The sequence below is a fragment of the Pseudonaja textilis genome, chromosome 2 (assembly GCF_049901715.1).
Source record: "Pseudonaja textilis isolate UNSWEBS1 chromosome 2, rPseTex1.2, whole genome shotgun sequence".
NCBI lineage: Eukaryota > Metazoa > Chordata > Lepidosauria > Squamata > Elapidae > Pseudonaja > Pseudonaja textilis.
Window position 1 is genome coordinate 53,842,497 of NC_141991.1, and position 17,899 is coordinate 53,860,395.

Here is a 17,899-nt window from a genome sequence, read left to right on the forward strand (position 1 = left end):
ACCAGCAAAGCACATGTTAGAAAACTAATGGTAAACCATGTATAAGCATGCTTAGTCACCAGAAATATTTAGCTGCAACTAATAGGTAGATTTACAGACCTGTAAAAGTTAGCTTCTTATAATCTTTCTCTCCAATCATCTTACTGCTGTTCTGCCTCCTTTCTGCTCACAAATTCTTTTTCCCAGCCCTGTCCAGAGGAACTGCCCAGATTTTGTGTTGTAATATGAGCAGGGTAATACCATGTGCCTCTGATATGGTTAATTCTCTTTTACCTCCCTCTAATTTGCAACAAAAAAAAGCACCAACACGACAACAGATTTTTCTTTTTTAGTTTGGTGGAATCTAAAAATTAACAGCAGCTCTTTCAGTTGTGAAAGCTTAAAAGAAAAAAAAACAATACATTGAAATAAATGTCATCATCTAGATGTTCATAAAACCCTTTTCCTATTTCTGCATGCATGCTAACCATTCTCTTGAAGGTCTTAAAGTGGGTTGAAGGTCAGTCATATTTGAAGTACTATAGTAATTTGGTAGGTGTATAAACTCACCAAGACTTCCATTTTAAGGAATAAATTAACTATATCCTTGAGGTTTTTTTAATTTTGGAAGATTTTTGATTGCATCAGAGATCAATAGGATTATTTAAATAATTGTTTGCCTTCACTGACCCCTAATCTCTATATAAAAGCCAAGTACCACTCACTCATCACAAAATATCCAGAACTGTAAAGCCTACAAACTTGAAATTCGGCACATATGTTCCTCTTGGCTTCTAGGTGCTCGTTAAGAAAGGATTTTTTGAAATGACCATCAGATCATTACTATTTCTTAATACAGTAATTAACACGCTCTGATGCTAAGGAGTTCTACTCCCCAAACTGCCAGTTGCCTCACAAGGTTGCAGAACAACAGGAGGTAGCATTCTTTGCCATCACGCTCCATTATCCTGTAGCTGTAAAAGTCAGCAGCAGACACGGTCTTCTTGAAAGGACCCTTGGTCTTTGCGTCACACTGAGATATATTGATGTAATAGTCATCTTCTCCACAGCAGAACATCAGAGGGTACTGGACAGCTCAGGTAGTCTAGGGCTACTTACAGTACTAAACATCAGTACCTCACCAAAATGTCTACAACTTCCACCTATGGAACTGCTTCCAGATTCAAGGTGGCAGGAGCGATATTCTCTTATGTGTTTCAATCAACGACCACCACTGAGCCAACAGATTGTGAACCGGATTTCTCCTGCATAGCCCAATCACATAATGTTGTCACGAAGCATGGGTAGCCAGCTAGTTAACAATAAAAATCAGCAGTTAAAAATATGCTAAGAATGGTGAAGCGAAACAAAATTTAAATTCCTGTTATCATCTTGCTTAGTTTGTAGAATTCAGATATGTTGACCTTCCGTTTATAGATCTCCAATCTCTTCCATATAGAATGAGTAAATCAGGAACATTTGAAGTGATCGAGAGAGACAAAGGTTCTAAGATAGTACACGTGGCCATCGATTACAAAGTCCTATTCCTTTGTAATGCTTACTTTGACCAAGTCACTTCTCTGCTAGAAATTATCAATTGGGCAGGGTAGTATGAAAATCCACCTAAAGACCAGCATGATTTACAATCATAATTCCTGGCACAGGTACAGTTGAGAGTTGAGGATTACCTGTATATTATGTGTTGCTCTTCAAAGAGGCTTCTTCAAAGTTTTCAACCCTGTGAGGTCAAGAGTATTGGTTACTAAGGAAAGGAACAAGGTATAGGTATATGTGGGTGTGGAGGTGTGTCCATCCCTTCTTTCGGATGCTTGCCTCAGACAGTCTCACTTAGCATAAATCTCACACTCTTTTGTCTTGTCAGGTCTCTGAATTAATCTGTACAGGTAGCCCATGACTTACAATCATTTGTTTAGTGACCGTTCAAAGTTACAGTAGCATTGAAAAAAATTACTTATGACTGCTTTCACATTTATGACTGTTGCAGAATCCCCATGGTAACATGATCAAAATTTGGGCACTTGGCAAGTGGTATGTATTTATGACAGTTGCACTGTCCAGGGATCATGTGATCACCATTTGTAATCTTCCCAGCTAACTTCCAACAAGCAAATCAATGGAGGAAGTCAGATTTGCTTAATGACCATATAATTCAATCTAGTAATTTGCTTAATAACTGGAATAAAAAAAGGTTGTAAAATGGAGCAAAACTCATTTAACAACTGCCTTACTTAGCAAATTGAAATTTTGAGCTCAGTCATGGTTGTATGTTGAAAGCTACACCTGCATAGTTTTTTCTATTTTTGTATGGATTTTATGATTAAGAATCATGTTATTATAGACAATCTTGACAACTGCTTTGAAAATCTAAACCAAAAAATAAAAATAACAAAGGCAGAAGTCGTCACGCTCCTTGTTCAACGAGTCATGGTTAAATATCTTAATGAAGCTTTAAATAAGGACCGCTTCTCCATTGACTGGAGTGCTATACAAGGAATCAGAAAAGAATATTTTATACATTCTTCCCTATAGAAAAATACCTCATGTACAGGATATTACACCAACATTATTCACTGTACTTCAGGCATTATTCCCCCATAAGCTGCTATCAAAGTAGTCTCAGAAAATAAAATTGACTACCCTAATATGCAAAGCTTTTCTCAGAATATTTTGTCAAACCCTGGATATAAATACTTTTTTGAAAAAAAATATATGTTATATTAAACAAAACCCAAAAAACCCCAGAATAGTACAGTCCTGTGAAGTGTCTTTTTCTACTACTGCAATTTTAAGCTCTAAAGGGGCAATTTTACTACTTCTTGCAATGGAATCAGGAATAAAAACAACATTAAATGAAATTTAGGAAGGCTTTCATTTGAGAGAAAGTGAGAGACACCTGGAGGGAAATGTTACATTGCAAACAGCTGCAAGAGAGGATTAAAGTGAAGCGAGAACAAGGACGCTGAGAGAATAAAAAGCAGACATAAAACTAGAGTATACAGGAAATGCATACACTGGGGTTAACTATTAAGTGCAAAAATCAGAAGTCGTCTGGTAACACCTTTTACTAAAAGGTATAAGCTTTTGTGAGCTGTAGCTCACTTCAAAAGATTCCTGTTTGCTATCATTGATTAACTCAGTTCACTTCCTAAAGATCTTTTTACTTTTTTATAAAAAGCATTATCTGGAAAAGATGTCAGCAGACTCCTTGGATATTTTGTTACCACAAACTAATTCAGCTCTCCTCAGACAGAGTCTATTAAGGAGAAGTGTCTTTGAAATCTATGAAAATTAAAACAACAGCAAGTGAGCTAGATTAAGGAAATGTTCTGGTTCACCTCAGATAATCCAGAAGTACTAGAATTGTTAGTAACAAATATATAGGTATGAGTCTAATGCAAATAAATATGCACATTAAGATATGGACCAAGAATTTCCATTTTAAGGAAAGAAGGTTTTTTTTTTTTCAATTTGTGCAAAGGCATTTGATCCTGTTGAGACTGTTGCTTTTGGAAAGAGAATGTGGATTTCCTTCCACCTTCTGGAGGAGCTTAGGGGACTTTGCACAATGTCCTATAGGTGGGACTTGAGTCGAAATCTTAGCTTAAATCCATAATACTGTGTGTCAGGTGCAAGAAACCAGGAGCTAGGCTAGAGTTCATAAGTACTATGAGTTTATTTCATGCTAATTGTACACAGTCCAGGGAAATTGGTGCTAGAAAAGAGTCAGTGGAATTCACAGAAGAATTGTCTTAGGTTTCTTGTGGGAGGGTAGTGATTCCAAACAAATAACATGTTTGATCCCTCCCTTAGACTAAGCCTGGTCATCTGTTACATGAAGTCTATTAAATATGTATTTGTGGATGTGGATGTGTGTGGATGTTATATAGGAGAGGGAGGAACTTACATTATATAAAAATAGCAGATTATTTTGAAAAATATTTTTTTCTCAAAACTCTTCCTGGTACCTATTTTTTTGCATTTTTTGCATTTCTACCCTACTGTTGCAGCTGTCGTGGGTTACTTAATTGATCTTGTCAGATAGCTATTATGATCCTGCCGAACTATTTTGGAAAAAGATTAGTTAATTCCTGAATCAAAAAGCAAGTTGGATTTTTCAGTGCTTCAGTGCATTTGTGTTCTTAACTACATAGCAAATTCATGAGAAGAACAGAGATTTTTCTTCTATTATGTTCCCTCCATAAGTAAACAGATGCAAAATGGAAGCTTAAACAAGGCATCCTGCCTGATCTCTAAAACAGTATCCACTGGAAATAACCATGGCTCCAACCAGAAGTGGTATTCAGCAGGTTCTGACCAGTTCTGGAGAACCAGTAGCGGAAATTGTGAGTAGTTCAGAGAACTGGCAAATACAACCTCTGACTGGAGATTTTACAGTATCCTTCCCCTGCCACACCCACCAAGACATGCCCACAAAACTGGTAGTAAAAAAATTTGAATCCTACCACTGGCTCCAACTCTTCAAATATTCTGGAGGTCCTTTAAAACATGGTTGTTTCCCAAACCCTGGGTTAGAATGTTTGTGAAGCCACTGGTGATTTTTAAAACTAATGCTACTGTTATAGTAACCCTTTCTTAAATTATACATTCTTGCTCTTGAAATTATATTCCTTTCTTAAATTCTTTTATAAATTATTTTGTGGAATCAGAAAGCCTCAACATCCAATTTTTTAAAAAAATCAATCAAACATAAATAAATAAATAAATAAAATCTAAGAAAAATAAATCTAAGAAAAATGAAGAGAGAGATTCAGTATGGACCTTTTGGAATTCTTTCTAACCCATTTAGCCTTTATTCACAGGAAACATCAGCATTTTATTCCAAGTACGATTCAGTATAATGAAATGTAAATCTGGATGGCTTTAAGGGAAAAGTAGGCCATACCAAGTCCTATTAGGCATGGTGGTTATAGACTATCTCCAAGGTCAGATACAGCATATATCTCAATGGCAGTATTCCTAATATTGTTCGTTGAAGAATTCATATTGCACTCAAATCTTAAGAACTTCCTATAGAGATCTGGAAGATTCATTCCAGAATAAAATGCTAGTCTCCCTAGAAGAGCTAGTCAACCTAAAAAAGCTATGTGAATTCTACACAAAGGTTCAATGTGAAGGGAAGTTGATTACATTTCTGAATCATAGTTGATTTCATAACTAAATCTGGAAATAGATGCAAAGTTGTGACCAGAAAAAATATGCCTGCAAATTACTTTAGAACATTTCAGATTGATGTAGTATTTCAGCGGGCTTTTTGGCATTTCTGGCTTTGGCAGAATATTGCCTAATATTGCAGCTTTATTCCATATGTATTGAAAATGTGAGCAGGAGGAGAAGGTTGAATGGTATAATGGATTATCTGATATTGGCATGAATGCTTAATCATTAAGCTTTATCATCTCTGCAAATTCTATTAGCAAAGAGAGGTTGGGAAAGGTATAGAGTTGCTGCTCTTCTGCTAGAATATGTTCAGGCAGTTCTTCTGGATGACAAAGGGAGAGGGAAAAAGAATTCCAATGTTTTTGTTACTTTTAATCTTGTTAAGATCCTCTCTAATTTATCGTTTCTTTGCTTTTTCCTTATTCTAATTTTCAACCTTATGTTTATGTCAGCTCCCATACCTACTCTCCCAAATAAGAAAAAGCCTTGTCCCAAAAGTGCTTTCTTTCAAAAGGCAACTGGACTTTCTTGATTTGCTTGAAGATGTTCTCACTTCTCATCCAAGCAACTTCTTCAGTTATGGATTCTCACTTCTTCTTGGAGGAGAAGTAAAATGTCTTCAAGCAAAACAAGTTGCCTTTGAAAGAAATCATCTTTAGGACAACCATGACCTGGTTGACTGAGAATCTCCATAAACAAGAAAAGGCTTTCATTTTCTTCCCCTAATTGGTGGTTTTAGACCTTTTCATATTTACAATATTAATGAAACAAATATGTTCCAGCGATATCTTTTTCTGTTCTATCCCCACAACCTTGTCATCTGGGAGAGGGCATCACAAATTGGTGCAAGAAAATATCTTTTTTTGTTATTTCAAGCTCAGGAAATACTTTACCCTGTCCCTTCCTAGTCAGCTCTTCTGTTGCTATTTTGATGTTGTCTCACTAAGACATGGATACAGCAGCATCTGACATGGCAATAAAAATACTCAGTGTGAATCATGTGTTCTCAGGTACACTAGAAAGACATGTTTCTTATGTTCCCCAGGATTCAAGTTGTCCCTGGAAGATTAATGCTTAGAATCAACATGACAAGTCTTTGACCTGAGGCAAAGAAAAAAAAAACATTCTACCCTACAACCCACGGGCTTTCTTTTCTCCTTTTTAATTGTCAGCATTTGGAAGAGTTTGGAAGGCTCGTATTATAGGGTTCCCCAAATTATCTGAAATCTTTATATTTGCTCTGGCCAATTTAGGGATCAAGAAAATTAATTTGAGCAGAAGAATGTTTAAAAAGAAACAGTTTTTTTTACAAATTTCAGACATACTGAATTATACCTGTGTTAGAATACCTTAGCATTTTTCTTCCCAGATTAGAAATGTGTGGCTTGTTACTAACTAACTCTCCTTTTTATTGCACATTTTAAATTTGATTTATCACTTTTGTAATTCCCAGAGAACCTGGCAGGGGTAGAAGGTGTCATTTCTCTCCATGGCTAAATATTCTTTTTCTTCCCACAACTTTCCTTGTAACTCTCACATTTCATGCTGCATAACTTGGGAATGCTTCATTAACCATCTCCTAAGCCCTGTTCTTGTAGGGTCTAATAGGTTTCCCCCTACTTTTGGACTCATTAAGCTTGATTTTTTTAATCTTTAATCAGGGCAGTTGAAATTTTCCATGAATAGGGACAATTTGGCCATTTTCATTCCAGTTCCCCAACAAATAACTCCTGCCATTTATGGAATATCCACGGACTTTTGTAAAGCTCAGACTAGGTGTTTCTTAATGAAGCAAATTAGTGGGAAACAATGTAGAGCTATGGGCAAGGGCAGAAACAATAGATCACCTGACTAGATTTTTCTAGGGTGAGTAGGATGGCAGAAATCCCCCTCTGTCCCAGTTTTCCCAACAAGCCACTTTTTAGAAGTCTAAGCCCCATTTGCACCAACTGTACCACTAGAACTGCAGCTCTGTAGCTGGTTTCTCATGCAAATGCTAGAATGGCGGGCTATTTTATCTTTATCAGTTTTGTGCAAGGCTGAAATGCTGGAAGTAGGAGAAGAACATCTCATAACTGAACTATTTCTGCCTTGTATGAATGCTATTCAGACAGTGAGAGAAAGTAATGTAGAAGTTGGTCCTTGTTGATGATATTAAAATAAAAGAGAGGAGGAGGCAAGAAATCCTAGCTAGAAGTGCTTTCTCCAAAAATACTGTGTCCTAATTATTTGGCTCCTTCATATGTTTTCTGTTTCTTCTTCTTTTTATTTAATTTAGTTTGATCAAATAGAAAAAAGCCAAAAATGAAGCCTAGAGACCCACCTTGTTCCTGTCACATTGCCTGATTGACAGAAATATTTCCACCGACTATCAATAGAGTGAAGAGGAACTGTAGCATAGCCAGAAAAGTTATTTTACTAATCAAGCAGTGCATCATCCAGACAATACTAACTAGCAGAGACTTTGAATATATGCACACACACACACACAAAAGGCAAGATAGGGATATGCAATGCGGTCAACCAATTGCACGACCACATAGCAACATAGTTTTCTGCTGATGCAACAGTGCAGTCCACTCCAACAGTGGAGCTAAAGATAATGTGATGACAATATAGTTGAACAAGCAGTGCAGCACATATTTGTCCATGGCAAATATTCACACTCCCCAAGAAGGATGCCTGATGTCAACAAGGCTCAGGTGGGAGTAAACTCTGTATCTCCTAAATCAGGAGGGATATTTAAAAGTCTAGAGGCAGCAGAAATGTAGAGACAACTGTTTTTCATATAAAAAGACTGAATGATAGAGAAATCAATTAAGAAGACTGTTAACAACTACTCGGCTTCAGAGTGATGAAGAACACTGCAAAGAGCCTCTAACGCCTGATGGAAAAAGGAGAAACAAGAAAAAGAAACACCAACTCTGACTTGCTTTACACCAACTCTATGTCTTTTTTTGACATTACCAATCATCAATAAGAGCCATCCTCAGTCAGTTAGGAACTTTTCCTTGTGAAGTTTTTTTTTAACTTTGTTCTCACCAGGATTCCAAATGTGAGCAGTAACTAGTCTAACTAGTGGTGAGTGGAGCAAGGAAGCTAAGTGAGAATATCATGAGGTGAGTGGCTGATTCTCCCCCCACCCCACACTCTCTGTCAGTTTATCAGCCCTGAACTGGAGAACATATGGTTCTCCAGATGTTGTTGAATTCCAGCTGTGTGAGATCTGACCAATACAGCCAATAATAAAAGATTATAGGGATGGTAAACCGAACAACATTTAATGTAGCATACATTTGCAACCTCCTACTTAATTTAAAGTACTCAATATTTTATCATTTTAGCACACAGAAGATCCTCAGGATCAGGTAAGGCGGATTAAAGCAAAAATAAGAATAAAATACTGATGGTGCTGTTGGCAAGAAACAGGATCCCTTCTAGGACCATCAAAGTTCACCAAAACCACTGTAGAACAGCTTCCTTTTGAATATGTCAAGAGTGGCTTGGTGGCAGGGGAATTAGGGAGCCCTATATCATGTCTCCTTTACCTTTTCTTTTCTAGCCTGAGGTATACAGTACCTGAATGTGTCCTGCATATTGTTTATTTGCTCTATATTGCCCATCTCACTGTCTGGAGGAACTTTTAGACAGTTTTCTTCTCTCCCTTAGGCCCATTGCCATTTAAAAAATAAAAGCAAAGCTTCTTCATAGTCATCCTACAAATATTCAAGATAGATAATTCTCTTCTTCAGCCTGTGATGTGAATGTTATAAACCATTTCTTCCCAAACAGTTGAACAAATGTCTCGGCCCAGTTTTATTTTGTTCCATTCACTTTATTTCAGGAAAGAAAAACTGGAAGGGCAATTTATGTAAGATGAGATGTTTAGCTACTCAGGAATACTGTCATGTAACCATAAACAGATTGCAGAATTGACACATGGTCATCCAAAACAGACATGAGATACCTTTAAATTGTTGACACACAATGTGTAAAAATGAAGTGAAAGCCTGTAAATGGGGCCATGACATAGTGTGTCTTATTGCTTTGAGAACTTAAGGGAAGGTGGCCTATATTTACCCACAAATATGATGGTTTTAAAATTACATATTTAGATCTCTGCATATCATTTTTTTCTCTGCATATCTATTTTTTTTAAAAAGATGTCTCTTCAGCTCTTAACTCATCCATCTTTTTTCATTTTCACATTTCCAATCAGAAAGGCATGCTCTGAATATAGCAGTTTGGGATTTTTTTTTCACAGGAAGATGGAAGTTAATTCCCCCGATGACTATGTGCTTCACTTAATGACCGCAGTGATTTCCTTAACAATCATGACAAAAAGTCCATAAAATAGAGCATTTCTTAACAATTTGTTTCTCTTAGCGATGGACCCATACAGTCATGCACAAGCTTAAAGAGATTTTATTGGCAAAAGAGAATTGAGCATTCTGCTAACGCTTGTCACTTTCTATATTCATGTTCCAAGAATAAATATACTCAGTTCACAGAAAAATAGAGTAGATGCATATAGATAAAGATTCAGGGCATACATCGCTTGTTGCAAATTTTTACTGAGCTGATGGTGTAAAGGAGATTATAAGGAGTTATAAAGATACCAATTGCTTATACATTTCTTCTGCTAGGAGCTGGACAAAATCAAAAGGAAATGGACATTGATTGAGAACTATTTCAATATTCCTAATTAACGTAGTCTTCCCAAATGGTATATCAAAGGCAGGCTTATCTATCTTTGTAAACAACTCAGGGTAATCTTCTTCCATAATCGTATCCAGTTGTTTAAACAGATACCCTTAACAAGGGAACTGTCCAGCAAAAGAAAACACAAACTCTGCAGACAGTACTTCTGTTATGGTACCTTTAATGTGATGCTGCATTTCAAAGGGCTCTCTTTAACACAGGATGCCTCATTGTTACTGAACACCTTGCAGGAATCTTTCAGAATTGATCTTTTCCCCAGTGTATAAGAGTCTACAATAGCCAAGATAAATGATAAATAATGTGGTGATAAATATTGTAAGCCAGCATTTCTCAACTTTGGCAATGTTAAGATGTGTGGAATTGGCTGGCTGAAGAATTCTGGGAGTTGAAGTTCACACATTTTAAAGTTGCAAAACTTCAGAAACACTGCTGTAAGCTAAATAAATAAGGACTTATTCCAACTTAGATGGCCTACCCATTCAATTAGCAATCACAATAAATATTTGCTTTCATTTTTGCTATTTTTTCAGTGATTTTTCAATCATCAGCCACTTCCCTGAGTATCATCCCAAATGAATATTCTCTTCTCTCTGTCTTCCACCAAACCTCAGTTATCATTATGCTGTCTTTCACCCAGATTTATGAGATCAACTATAATAACAATAAAAATTAGGGACAAGGAACCTATTCTAGTTTGACGGAGGGTGTTTCTTTTACTTGTTCAAACTTTATTTTATGGAGAAGCATTAAGCTATGCCAGCTTTCATCTCTCTAAAGTAATTGAATCCTGCTAGTTTTTTCACTTCAAAAAGAACTACATTTTCTGAGCCACAAATCTATTAATCCACCAGAAGAAATCAATACATCAAAAATAGCCCAGGCTTTTATCTGCCAGTTTCTTTTCTATCACACTTTATTTGATTGTTTATAATACATTAATTTTTGGAACCTGCACTTTCTATTTTAGGATGTTATGAATCAACATGTCTCCTTGATTCATAGTTCTTCTGTTCTTTTCTCTTTTCTTCCTTGTGACAGCAAGTTATAAATTTCACCAGTGCAGGGTATTTTACAAAGCAGAAAACTAAGGCCTCTCTTCCAAAGGGCTTGCAGTCTAAAATTTTCACTGGGAAACAACAGATGAAGGACAGAAAAGTGGAAGTATCATTAACATGGAAGAAATATGACACTCTTTCAGTTGCATATGTTTATACTTAATTTATAGCATGGGTTGAAGTGGAATTTGAGAACTAGAGAATTGCAACTGAAGATTTATCATAAAAGATATTTTAAGAGAATGTTTTATAAAAACTAAGCGGTGTGTTATCTCACTAGAGATGCTTTGGAAAAGAAGTCAAGGACAGCAAGGAAGAGAGAAAACAGTCTGAGAAAAGAAAAAAGTTGTAGGTAACAATGGATACTGAACCAAAAGGAGGGACCACTGGAGTAAGGCCCCGGAGATATGAATCAGCAATCTCAAAAATTTTGTTATTTTGGCAGCAGCAGGTTGAGTGCATTTGAAAATATACAGATGACACAATGGAGCCTGCAACAATATTAGGGAGAGATTATTTGAGACTGAACTGATTTTTTTTTTTTTTTTTGCCAAGGAGACAAAGGATATTTTTTCCCACTATTGTAAGACACAAAAAATCCCCAAATCATACCCCAGTGAGGGTCCAACTAGCGATGGGATTCTTTTTTTTTTTAACTACTGGTTCTGTAGGTGTGGCTTGGTGGGTGTGGCAGAGGAAGGATACTGTAAAATCTCCAGTCAGAGGTGGTATTTGCCGGCTCTCCAGACTACTCAAAATTTCCACTACCAGTTCTCCAGAACTGGTCAAAACCTGCTGAATACCACCTCTGGCTCCAACCCAGGGAAGAAAAGCTTCCATTCACATACAATAACAAGCAGGAGGATAATCAGGAAAGGCCTGAATCATGGAGACCATTGCTTAAAGTGAACAAAAGAATGCATCGTCTAAATCTGAAAACAGCAAAATCATTAAGAATGAAGAGGTCAACAATAATTCCTAGATTACAGCACAATTCTGTTTTTAGTGTAGTTTATTCACCTTTTTTACAGAATACATGCTTTTGCATACCCCATGTATTTCCTCCTCCAATTTTACCAAACATTCAATCTTGCCAGTTGTGCCTTCTTTAACTGCATGTACTTCAACCATCTTGTCTTTTGAGTTGCTACCAGTTTTACATTAAAAAATATGCAAGTGCTCATGTCACTAGTCTTACTACATCACAGTTCTTTACTGAAGACCTTTCTTTAATCCCGTTGGTATGAGAGATGATTTAGAGATGAATCTCTTCTCCCCTCAACATTCCTAAATCCCAAGTGGCCGCTTCAGTGTTGAAGGGACAGGAATAAGCAGAGGAGATAGTGACTGCATTGTTTCAGAAAATGATTTATACTCACATACTACTGCTATGGAAGGGGCTACTTCAAATGATCCCAATAGTTCACATACCACAGATTAGATCCAAACATTGAACAGAATCACCAAAACTTACTATGAACTTACTCAGATTCCTTGATTTTATAGGACCTACCCCAAATATTATATAATAAAAATCCAGATCCAATTCGCTACTTCCTAATTGTCATAGAAATGTTGTAAAATGGATCAATGCTGCAGGCAAGGGGCCAGTTTGTTTGTTCAATGAGAGTAGAACTTATGGAAAATGTAAAGGATTGCTACATGTACTTTTCATTTTTCCTGTCTGCTTCACTCATTCTGAAGTGATGCAGAGAAAGAATGTTTAAAGCTGTCTTTCTTGGATTTAGCTACATATTTTACCTTACACAGATATAACCAAACAAGAGCAGAAGAATACCTTACTCCAAGGTCAATTTAGTTCTCTTCTAGGTAGTAATTATCTGTTGGATTTCACATATAATATATCTGGCCAGAGTTCATTAGCCTTCCAGTCTGGCATCCCTGAGATAAGTTGGAATCATAACTGCCATCATTCAAAGCCTTTTGGCCCTTCTGGTTGGGAAACCCAAAAGACATCATCCCAAAGTATGTAGAAGGTACTAAGTTAAAAAAAAGTTGCAATGTATTTACATAGTTCCCCGTTCCCATCTTTCCAATTTGCTCAGTGGCGGGAACCCCTCCACCCCACTTTCTTTTAACTTTTTCCAGAAAGAGTTTCAGGATTTGGGGATGCATATTTTAAAAAAAAAAATGGAGTGAGGTTTATTTATTTTATTTACTGGTGTTTAGTCCTCTTCAGCCACCATAAACTTTTCTCAAAAGCTTCACTTAATTACCAAAATGCTTCTACCTAGGGAATTGTTTGCAGCAAAACTGAGAGTTAAAAACAACAACATTTTGTTGTCTTTTGTTTCCCCCACGCTTCCTTCGGGTACTAGCACCTTGATTTCATATTCATATTCCCCCCCACCCCTTTTTTTCCCCCTGTGACTTTTTCTGGCTTCTACCGTTTCCCATCCAATCGTCCAGAAGCAGATTTGCTTTTCCCCCTTTGCGTCCTCATCACTTAGCGGGACCTCCTGCCGCTCAGTCACATTTACTGAGCCCCCTCCAAGTCCCCAGCCCAAGAGCCTTCCCCTCCAAAGTTCAGCTCGTGCTGCGCTCGGTTTTTTTTTTTTTTTTTTTGCAAAGGAGTCCGAAAAAGCAGCCCGGTTTCCCAGGGAGGAGTCGCGGGGACCCCTGCTTTGGCTCGCCGACTTCCTTAGGCTACCTGGTCCCTGGATACCAGGAGAGCAATCCAGAAGAGGGGGCTGCTGGGAAGCCTCCGTCTGGGAACGGAGAGAGAATGAGGGAGTCTCGAAGTTGACCCAAACGGGGTCTTCCGCTTCGGAGTGGGACCTGAAAGCTCCCAGAGTCTATCCCGAGGATTGGCTTTCACGCCTCCTACTCCTCAGCGACCCGTTTCCCGACTGTCTCCAGCGGTCCCGCATTTGAAGCCTTCGATCGGTCAGTTCTGACCCGCTTCCACCCAACCCACCACCAACACTTACCCCATATGCTGGCAACTGTCAGGCGCCGTTGTGCTACTCTGTTGCTGCTGCGTTGCCGCCGCCGCCACTAGTGCAGCTACCCACCCACCCACCCCAAAAACCGGGGGGGGGGGAGGAGGGAGCCAGAGAAATCGGGAGGGGAAGGAGGAAGAAGGAGGGACTTTTTAAAAGAAGAGCCCAAGGAAACCGACCAACTGCAGAACTTGTTTCTCTAACCTGAAACCCGGAGGTTGGGGTCTATCACTCATCGTTAAGAGCCCCCTTGATGTCTCTCCACCCACCTCTTCCTCTCTCCACGTAGTAGAAGCACTGCTTTCCTCCGCCTTTAGAGGAAAGTTTTGTCAGAGGGGCGAGCGGGGTGGAGAAGGAAGTCCAGGGGACTTTGGATGAGAACCAGGGACTGGTACAAATTAAGCGGGCAGCGGGGTTGGAGAGATTACGAGAGACGGGATGGTGGGGCACGAAGTCCCCAGGAAGGGAAAATGGCTTGTAAAGAAGCGGGGAAAGGTTAGAAAAAGAATCGGGAGCGGGTGGAGGGGGTGGAAGACTGGAAATATTTCACTCTGGAATTGAAGAGGAGATTTCTAGTGAGGACAACCCCCCCCCCCCAAAAGGCACTGGGCACAGTATCTCCCTGCAGAGAGCAAACCACAAGCACACATATCCCTTTTAACAATCAAAAGGCAAGTTGCGCATATTGAAATAACGGAAGTGTTGTTGTTGTTTTTTAATAATAGAAATAATTGAATCAGAAAAGAGAAAGGGAGGGATGCCAATCCGTATATTGTGCAAGGTGATTTTAAGGAAAGAGTTAATGGAAAATGCACTAAATTTTCATTTCACCCAGAAAGAAAAAGAAAGAACGGTACGGAATTTAAAGTTTTTTTTTTTTTAATATATCTTAGATGAAGAGAGGCTTCACACATTTTCAATCTGTAATTTAACAAAGGAGAAATAAAAGAGGGGGAATATAGGTTTAGTCTAGTATGTTACAATACAAACCAACTACAAAAGGAAAAGAAACCATATCCCAATTAAAAAGATACCCATAATTGCCTTGGAGGTGAATCACTCACTTTTCTTTCCCTGAATAAAGTAGAACATATAAACATGTATTTTGTTAGCTTCACAAAAGAATGTTTTTCTGTTGCTTAATATAAGAAGAATACCAAATTTGTTAAACAAAACGGGAGTTTCAAAGGAATAAAGGAGGCAGAAATTATTTGAATCATAAGGAGGCAAATTATTACTACCACCTGTGAATGCAGATAAGCTGAAATATAGCGGAGTGATGGCATCATAATGGTTCATTTTTGAAAAATGGCTCATAGCTATCGCTGGTGAATATTCAGATCTTTTGGTTTCATACAGAAAGTACAGAGTTCTTCATAGTGAGGATTTCTTCATAGTGAGGATTTGGATATCAAGGAAACATGACAATTTTAGTATCCAGGAAATGGAATAGACCAGTCAACATCAGTACTTAGCAGCCTTGGCAGTAAGTTGTGTTGTTGCTCTAAGGCAGGGGTCCCCAAACTTGACAACTTTAAGACTTGTGGACTTCAACTCCCAGAATTCTCCAGCCAGCATAGCTGGCTGAGGAATTCTGGGAGTTGAAGTTCCCAAGTCTTAAAGTTGCCAAGTTTCAGGACTCCTGCTCTAAGGAATTCGGGTATTTAGGAGTCAGTCTAAAAAACAGTGGAAATAGGGTTTTGTCTCTTGAATTTTTAATGTGAGTACATAGAACCATTTACAACACCAATATATCCTTGCTTGGTTATGATACTTCATTTATCTTCATTTATCTTATCCTGACTTAGATTATGAAAACCTGAGTTTGAAGAACGAGAGATCATCCCTTTTCAGCCTATCTTACTTTTGATCAACACAACTGAACAAAAATAATATGGTGGCTAGTCTCTTTTACTATTCTTAAGTTTTTTTATGGCAGAGATACATGGCAGAGTGATTATTAGAAGTCATCTCTGAACTCAGACGTTATAAATTAGTCAGAATGACACCATAAACAAAAGCTTAAAGTAGAATCAGAAGAAACTTAGACAAAATAAATGAGCAGTTTTTTGCTTTCCAGGCAACAGAGTTCTTAATACTTTGGATTACTTTATTTAAATAACTTTGGAGGTGGAATAATTGATACATTGTTCAAGCAGTTCACCAGATCACCACCCCCAAAGCAATGTTTTCATGAATTGCATCTTGAATAGGTCTTCTCATGTCAGTGTTTGGAGCTTGGTTGAGAATTATTGGTTTAACCAATCTCCCCCGCCCCCAGCCCCCTTATTATCTTTTCTTCACACTTTTGCTGATAACCCAGTCTTTTGGTATGCTATCGTTTGATAATACTGGGCTCAATCATTGCTCAGCTCATAAGCAAAATATGCATGCAATTACGAAAAGCTAGAAATAATAAAAAAAAAATTCCACATTTAAGTAATAAAATACTTTCGCATGCTAGACATTTAAGTGATATATTAGAAAATGTTTTATTATCTTATGCATGTCACTCTCATTCCTCTGATCAAAACTTTGGTTATTATGCTTTCCCCTTAATTGCAGAAAGCAGTTGTATAATCATAACCAAAAGGAAGCTGTTATTTTTGGATAGATATTTCCTGGGTGTGAGGGATTAAAAACACTTAAAATAATTAAACGCCTCTGGCTTGACAGATTCAGTTTGGATTCTGCTTATAAAGGAACACACCCAATGTGTATGTGTGTGTTTGTGTGAGTGCATATAATCTGCTGATCCATCCTTTTTTCTTTTTTTTTTTTTTGCATTATCTGGTTGTTTGCATGAGAATAAATAGCACAAACAATAGGAAGGAACATACTAGAACATCCTTCAAAGCTATAATGAGTAATATAGGTAGAATGATACTGATTGCGGTACCATATTGAACTGTATTTCCAGAAGAAATCAACAGCAATATATATAGGCTTCTAGGTGCTCACTAAGAAAGAATTTTTTGAAATGACCATAAGAGCATTAGTATTTTGAATATTATTATTAACATGTTCTGATGCTAAGGAGTTCTAATCCCCTCCACCTGAAAAGAAATTTGTTCCAAATGCAAAACACAAGCAGAGGAGAGGAGTTTCAGTTTCAGTTTCACAACAGCAAGCAGCTTTAGTACAGAACAGTTGAGCTAAGCCACACTGAGGCTCCTTGCTGTCTCCTCCTTGCTCACATAGCAAATACTGCTTCAGTTTCCAAAGAGCCCTCAACTCTCTCACACACTGACAGGAGTTAGCCAGATGAATACCAATGGATGCTGGTAGGCAGAGGCAGAATTTTTACCCCTTATTTTCCTCCCCCAAAACTAAACCCCATCACATAGTTTTGTAGTGAAGCACAAGTATACAGCTAGTTTTTAATAATGCAAAACATTTTAACTCTGGCATCGATAGTTCTAGAGAAGAGTTAAAGCAATGGCCCCCAACCTTTTGGGCATCAGGGACCATTTCTGTGGAGCGAGGTTTTTCTGCAGACTGCAGGGGGTCTGGTTGTGTGTGCTGCCTGCATCCTGTGGATGGGGTTTTGCTTGTTTGCGGTGGGCCGTTTCTGACATACAACCGACCGGAGGTTGGGAACCCCTGAGTTAAAGTATTCCAAGATGTTCTGATTAGCAAACTATTAAATGTGGGGATGGGTTGCATGACTACTTGTTAAACCCACAGAATTGTAAAACACCCTCCCAGAGTGCCCATGGACAGTCCATCAGTTTGGTACAGTTAGGTGAAATAGCATTCAATCCTAGACACAATACTCTTCATTCTTTTTCATTAATGACCCAGATAAGGAAATGTAAGGGATAACTATCAATTTTGCAGAGGATAATACTCTGGAAAACACAAAATTTGGATTGTTTCTATAGGTCCAAGAAAGTGGCTAAAATAACCAAGTTAATTTTAACTTTAAAAGGGGGAAGACAGATGCATATTCCAAGTGTGCTTAGCCCTTTTTATATGTTC

At 37.9% G+C, this 17,899-nt stretch overlaps 1 protein-coding gene and 1 long non-coding RNA gene across 3 annotated transcripts in view; one reads left to right on the top strand and one right to left on the bottom strand.

Annotated features, from left to right (window-relative positions):
* Window positions 1-14,249, bottom strand: part of FBLN2 (fibulin 2) — a 136,480-nt gene extending 122,231 nt beyond the window's left edge. Inside the window, exon 1 of one of the 2 annotated variants that reach the window (XM_087923910.1) lies at window positions 14,123-14,249. The gene's annotated coding sequence lies outside the window, so the exon portion shown is untranslated. Of the gene's footprint in view, window positions 1-13,906 lie in introns of both variants that reach the window. The other variant, XM_087923909.1, reaches the window with a different exon arrangement.
* The window catches only part of LOC148126855 (uncharacterized), a 107,597-nt gene that overhangs the window by 77,719 nt on the left and 11,979 nt on the right, over window positions 1-17,899 (top strand). The window lies entirely within an intron of this gene.